We start from the raw sequence: 6,000 nt of genomic DNA, 5'->3' as shown, positions 1-6,000 counted from the left end.
CTTCCTTATTATCTAGTTGGATTGTTTTTCCTCCTTTTCTTCTTCTATTGTTGAAGCTAACAACCCAAATGCCTTCTTCGAAACTAATATGCTTTCTTGTACTACATCTTCAATTTTATTTTTCAAAATTTTATAAGCCCTTATCTTGGGCACAAACTTCTTGGTGAAATTCCTTAGGGCTATAGACATATGTGTCTTTCCTAATTCTAGCATAGTCTGGGATAATGTGGTTTTGCCTATTTTCCTTTCAATAGATAATGCCCATTTCCACTTTGTATCCATTTTATTGTACAATTCTTAAAGGATTGTCTTACCCAACTCTATAGGTGTACACTTGAATTTTATCATCATATATAACACTGCTTGCTCAATTTTTTCTTTATCAATCTTCTCTAAAGAATCATATTTAACATGTTTTAAACCTAAAATTCCTATTGGATTTTTTATATTGTCAAATACCTTTTCAATGTCCTGAGGAGGTTACCTAGGAACAATCTTAAATTTTCTCATGTCGTCTGATTAAGTTCTTTTTTCTTCATCCTCTTCATTGCCAGACATAACTACAAGTTTTCTCCTTGGTTTCTTCTTCAAACCTTTCTCGGTCCCTTTAGTTACTCATTTCTGCTTTGATGGGGACTTTCCTTTAATTGGATTTTTTTATCTTTACTATCTATTTCTTTGGCTCAGCACCTGCAAGAGATGTTTCCTTAGATCCTTGTCTTGTTACTCCTCTCTGAGGTGTAGAGGAGGGAGGTGTAACACCTTTCTTAAGATTCCTCTTGAACTTAGGATATATAGTCACTTTTTTCTTTTGTTTTGGTGCCCAAGGCTCGACAACCACCAATTCTTTACCGTTTGACTCATCTTCTTCATCCTCCTTAGTTTTCTACTCTTCCTCTTTACCTTTTGTAATATGCAGGGGTCCTTATCCAAGTTTTTATTCAATATTTGTAATCATTTTCCTTATTTTCCTTTCCATCTTGGGCACTTTTGTTTGTATAAGCATCTTGATCTTGGCTATCTCATATGTGTTGAATGGCTCAAAATTCTAATCAATTTCCTATGACATCAAGGTTGTCACGGCTACAGATATCTCATCAATGTTTATTTCATATTGCATAGACCTTCGCCATGCAACCCTTGGTAAAAAAAACTTGTGCATAGGTCTAGCTAGTATCCACCATGAATAAAATGTGATCATAGTAGTGATCAACAATTAACTTGGGGATTCTCATTCTGTTCTTCATTTTTCCTTTGAATTCATCAAAATATCCGTCTAAAATTGTTTCAAAGTTCTCTCCTAATGCATTAATGTAACCATTTATTTTCTCAATTACAGGTCTAGACTTATCCCACACTATATCTCCTATGGTTGGAAATGAATTTTGTGCATAAAAGAATATGCACATTAGTAGTAAGCCAAACTTACATGATGTGTTCTTAGCCTTCATGATGACTCCAACATTCTCTCCTAACTAGATCAACTGTAGCTCGAAAAGATCATAGCTATGATCCTTGTTCACAATTTTGTAGCCCAAGTCTACTACTACGCGTGGCACAATGTTCAGTCAACTAGACTGATAGAAATTGTGTGCAATCACTCAAACTACAAACTCAATGACAGGATCTGTAATTCCATCAATTAAAATTCCTTGGTCATTCCATTTAGCCTTTGTTTTTTCTTCTATCACTTTCTCGACTGGGCATTGTATTGTCTTAACACGATCTAAGGTAGGGTACTTAGCCACTTGATGAATAATTTCCTTCACTATCTTGTCTAGCCAATTCTCCAACCAATTCTTCATGTCATGTACACTTCTTAAAATAAATTTTATCCATTCAACTTTGAAAACCTTGGGAAAAGATAGGGCATGGGTAAGCCCTTTCTCGACAACAATTCCATTCTCTTCTTTCAAGACTTCACTCTCGCACAACTTTTCATAAGAATTCCTTAATTCAAAATTGCCAATTTTTCCAATCTTACACATATAACATGAACACACATTATGCACCATGATGGCTTAGGGAGGGATGGATGATAACATTCCAGATGTGTCTCCATTCATCGCAACTTCTAGATATGCCTACAATTTTGGTGGGGGCATGTATCATTCCTCACAATCTATGCATTGTTATCTTCCAAATCTTCCTTTCTACTTTTGGATGTAGGTGATGCTATTTTGAACTAGGGTTTTGAAACAATATTATAACTTCACAAAAAATTGAACTTGGTTAGCAAACTCTAATTACTTTTGATTTTTGCCAATGACATGCTTTTGAATTTCAAATTTTTTGCACAAATCACTATGTCAATCACCTTTGAATCCCTCTATAGGTTCTCTAATCATTGGGTAAGTAAAAATGATCTTCAAGACTCGCTATATAGTTTCAAATGGTCAAATTAGGTCTTCAATAAATGCTTTGTACAATGGTAGGTGCAATGCAATTGGCTAGGCCTTAACATAAAACTTGGTTAACATAATATCTTGCTTTCATAACTTAGTCAAGACCATCACTCGATCATCATTACCATTTTCACACTTGGTTTGGTCAACATATCAACTTGGTTTATATGGGAGCCCAATTTACATAGTGACACTATAAATATCAATATTGATACTCGACATGAATTATGTATATGAACTCTTTACTCAGTTCTCACCTCAAATCTTTCCTAATGTATCTTGATTTATGTAGATATGGACTATTAACACATCTTATGTTAGGAACTAGTATATAATGTAGCATTCAAATGTACAGTTCCTTACATACCTTCTTTGCTTAGTTAGAAAAAGTGTGATCACCCAATCCATTGGATTGGATGACCTCAACTTTTCTGGTTCCATTACCATCTTCTTTCTCCAGGTTTGATTAATTTCATTCCTTGTTTGTTCTACATCAACTTTTCCTTCTTCCTTGTTCTATTCATTATTAGGTGTTGTTGCTTGGGTCTTGTAGTTCTTGCTCACATTTCTAACCTTGTAACAACTATAGCAAACTAAAATTCTATTCATCCAACTCTTAGATTTACCTGTGAAATGTATCTTTAAGATTTTTTTTGTGCCATGAGCATACTCATCACAATAATTAAACTTATTCCATGCTTTTAATCCTAGTTATATGAATTACTTTACTTAGGTGCATGTAAGAATTTACCTAAGGGCAAAATTCACCCAGGAACTAAGAACTCAAACACAAGCACACAATAGACCAAAGAGAGAGAGAGAGTATGATTAGAATTACAATGTATTCAATATGCCATCATTAATGCAATGTAAAAGTACACTAGGACTGCTTGTAAATAAAGGCCTTTGAGATACATCTAGAATGCCTCATAATTAGCATCATGATGTGTCATACAACCAAGCACATGTCCACCAGATATGGTTTATCCTCTATTAAGCACAGAAGTAAGTGCGATGATGTGAGGATAAGCCTACAAGGGTGTGACATGCAAAATAGTGTTGTAAATAGAGTTGCGTACTCCTGTGTTGTCAACATGACAACTCAAAAAGGTGCACAAACTCTTAAGTGTCTCAGAAATGCAAATAATAAAATAATGCATAAACCTAAGTAAACTTGAGTAAGTGTAATAAGTATATACTTATTTACACCAACACCCCCCCTTAAGTGCAACTTAGGGGAATGCCCTTAATCTTACGAACTAGGATGAAGATGCATAATGGGTCCTAGCTACTAGGCCATGTTAGGTTCCCATACATACATAATGAAGATGCAAATCTCTCATAAAGTGAGGAAAGAGGGAAAACCTCATGGGAAAAACCCTCCCCCAAAAAGAGAGATGAAAGAGGATGCATGGATGGATGGAGTAATCAAGACCCCTCCATTATGACATACATCCAGTATATACATAAGAGAATGAGAGAAGGAAGAGAGACAGATTAGGCTCCTCCCCACAAAAGAAGAATGCCAACAAGTGAAAGCCTCTCCGATGAAGAAGCTGGTCCAAGAATGCAGAAATGTGTTCCTCCCCTTAGGAAGAAACAAAGGAAAAGGTACAGTCCTAAAGATGTGTGTTGGCCCTAAAACCTGCTCAAGTATCCCTGTACTGATGCTGAAGTTCACCCCTCCAATTGTGCTGAAAAGAATGAATACAGATCGATCAAGGATGTATGTTGAACCTATTCCACTGAACCATCTATCTCCTCTACTGAAAAAGAGACCTCCACTAATTTTTGTTCATAAGGATCCATAATCATGCCAACCTATGAAGATTGATCATGTATAGAATGGACATGAGGGTCAGAGTGAGCCTTCCCAACAACTGTAGAGAGATCACCTTCATCAATGAGAAGATGTATGTCCTCAAGTGTGTCTCCCAAGTCAACTAAAGTTGTAGGTGGAAGATGAGATGTACCATGTTGTGAGGGACCTTTCACTATGGAAATATAAGCATGTGGACTAAACTGATGTAACCTCTCACTGCAACTGTTGATAGAACCCCATGTGTCTGAACCTGTTGAAGCATTATCATTGGTGTCACTATCAGTTTCCACTATGTATGATGTGCAGAGAGGAGTAGAGGATAAGCTTGGTGAACTCTCCTAAAAATGTATATCCTTCTCCACAAAGATCTCATGTGTCTCTGGATCCATCAATCTGTAAGCCTTCACATTGTCTTCATACCCAATAAAGGTACAAGGCCTAGGTGATGAGAAAATCTCCAAGTTGCTCTGATACCATGTAAGAATTTTCCTAAGAAAAAAATTCACCTAGGAACTAAGAACTCAAACACAATGACATAGTAGACCAAAGAGAGAGAGCGTATGATCAGAATGACAATGTATTCAATATGCCATCATTAATGCAATGTAAAAGTACACTAGGAGTGCCTGTATATAAAGGCCTATGAAATACATCTAGAATGCCTCATAATCAACATCATGATGTGTCATACAACCACGAACATGTCCACTAGATATGGGTTATCCTCCATTAAGAACGGAAGTAAGTGTGATGATGTGAGGATAAGCCTATAAGGGTGTGACACGCAAAACAATGTTGTAGACACCATGTGTTTAAATAGAGTTGTGTACTGTTGTGTTGTCAACGTGACAACTCAAAAAAGTGTGCAAACTCCTAAGTGTCTCACAAATAAAAATAATAAAATAATGCATAAACCTAAGTAAACTTAAGTAAGTGTAATAAGTAAATACTTATTTACACCAATAGTGCATACTCTTGCTTCTTGGATGTCCAGTTAGATTTTGCTCTGGATCTACATTCTTGAGCTTTATGTCCATATTTTTGACAATTATAACAATGACCTTCGAATCTTGATGCAACTAGTCTATTGTTGGCTTTGGATCTACTCGCATGTACTTGATGTCCTATCTTCTTGTAATCAAATCAATTACCAATGAATTTGGGACTTTCTTACCAATCTTGCTTCTACAAATGTTTGCTGTGTGGCCTAGCTTACCATAATGATAGCATGTAGGTTTATTCTTTTTATTTGCATTTCTTTTATCTCCACTCTTTGATGATTCTCCTTCCTCAAATAGGTGCTTGGTATATGATGGTGACACAACCCAAGAACAGAATGGACACAACAGAAAAGGGAAATTGTATTAACTAAAAAATAAGTGAGTACATTTAGTACAGAGAAAATAAACTTCAAAACATGCCCTAAGGGCTTACAATAGCATAAATGTGGAGATAATTTCTCCTTTCAGTACCTCCTCTCAAACTCCACTCCCAACTGCCTTTTACAATACCAGAAATCTCCTTAAATAGACCCCAGAGGGTTAAGGACTAGGAGTACATTCTAGAAAGTGCTAGTAGGCATCCACCGACCAAATAGAAGGCTCTAAAAGCTACGTTAGAAGTCGGCGCAAATCTAGAAGAATCCAAAAATGATAACCGAACTTCCGAGAGGCATAACTTTTGAACCGTAGCTCCGATTGACGAACCGTTTACATTTCTGGAAAGCTCTCAAAGCGCTCTATAGCCCTATGGACCAGCTTTGCTCATCCGTCA

The sequence above is a fragment of the Cupressus sempervirens genome, chromosome 4, assembly GCF_028749045.1.
Source record: "Cupressus sempervirens isolate cs-2001-9-10 chromosome 4, ASM2874904v1, whole genome shotgun sequence".
In the NCBI taxonomy this organism is placed as follows: domain Eukaryota; kingdom Viridiplantae; phylum Streptophyta; class Pinopsida; order Cupressales; family Cupressaceae; genus Cupressus; species Cupressus sempervirens.
The sequence above is the reverse complement of the archived record's forward strand: the minus strand, read 5'-3'. Positions refer to the sequence as shown.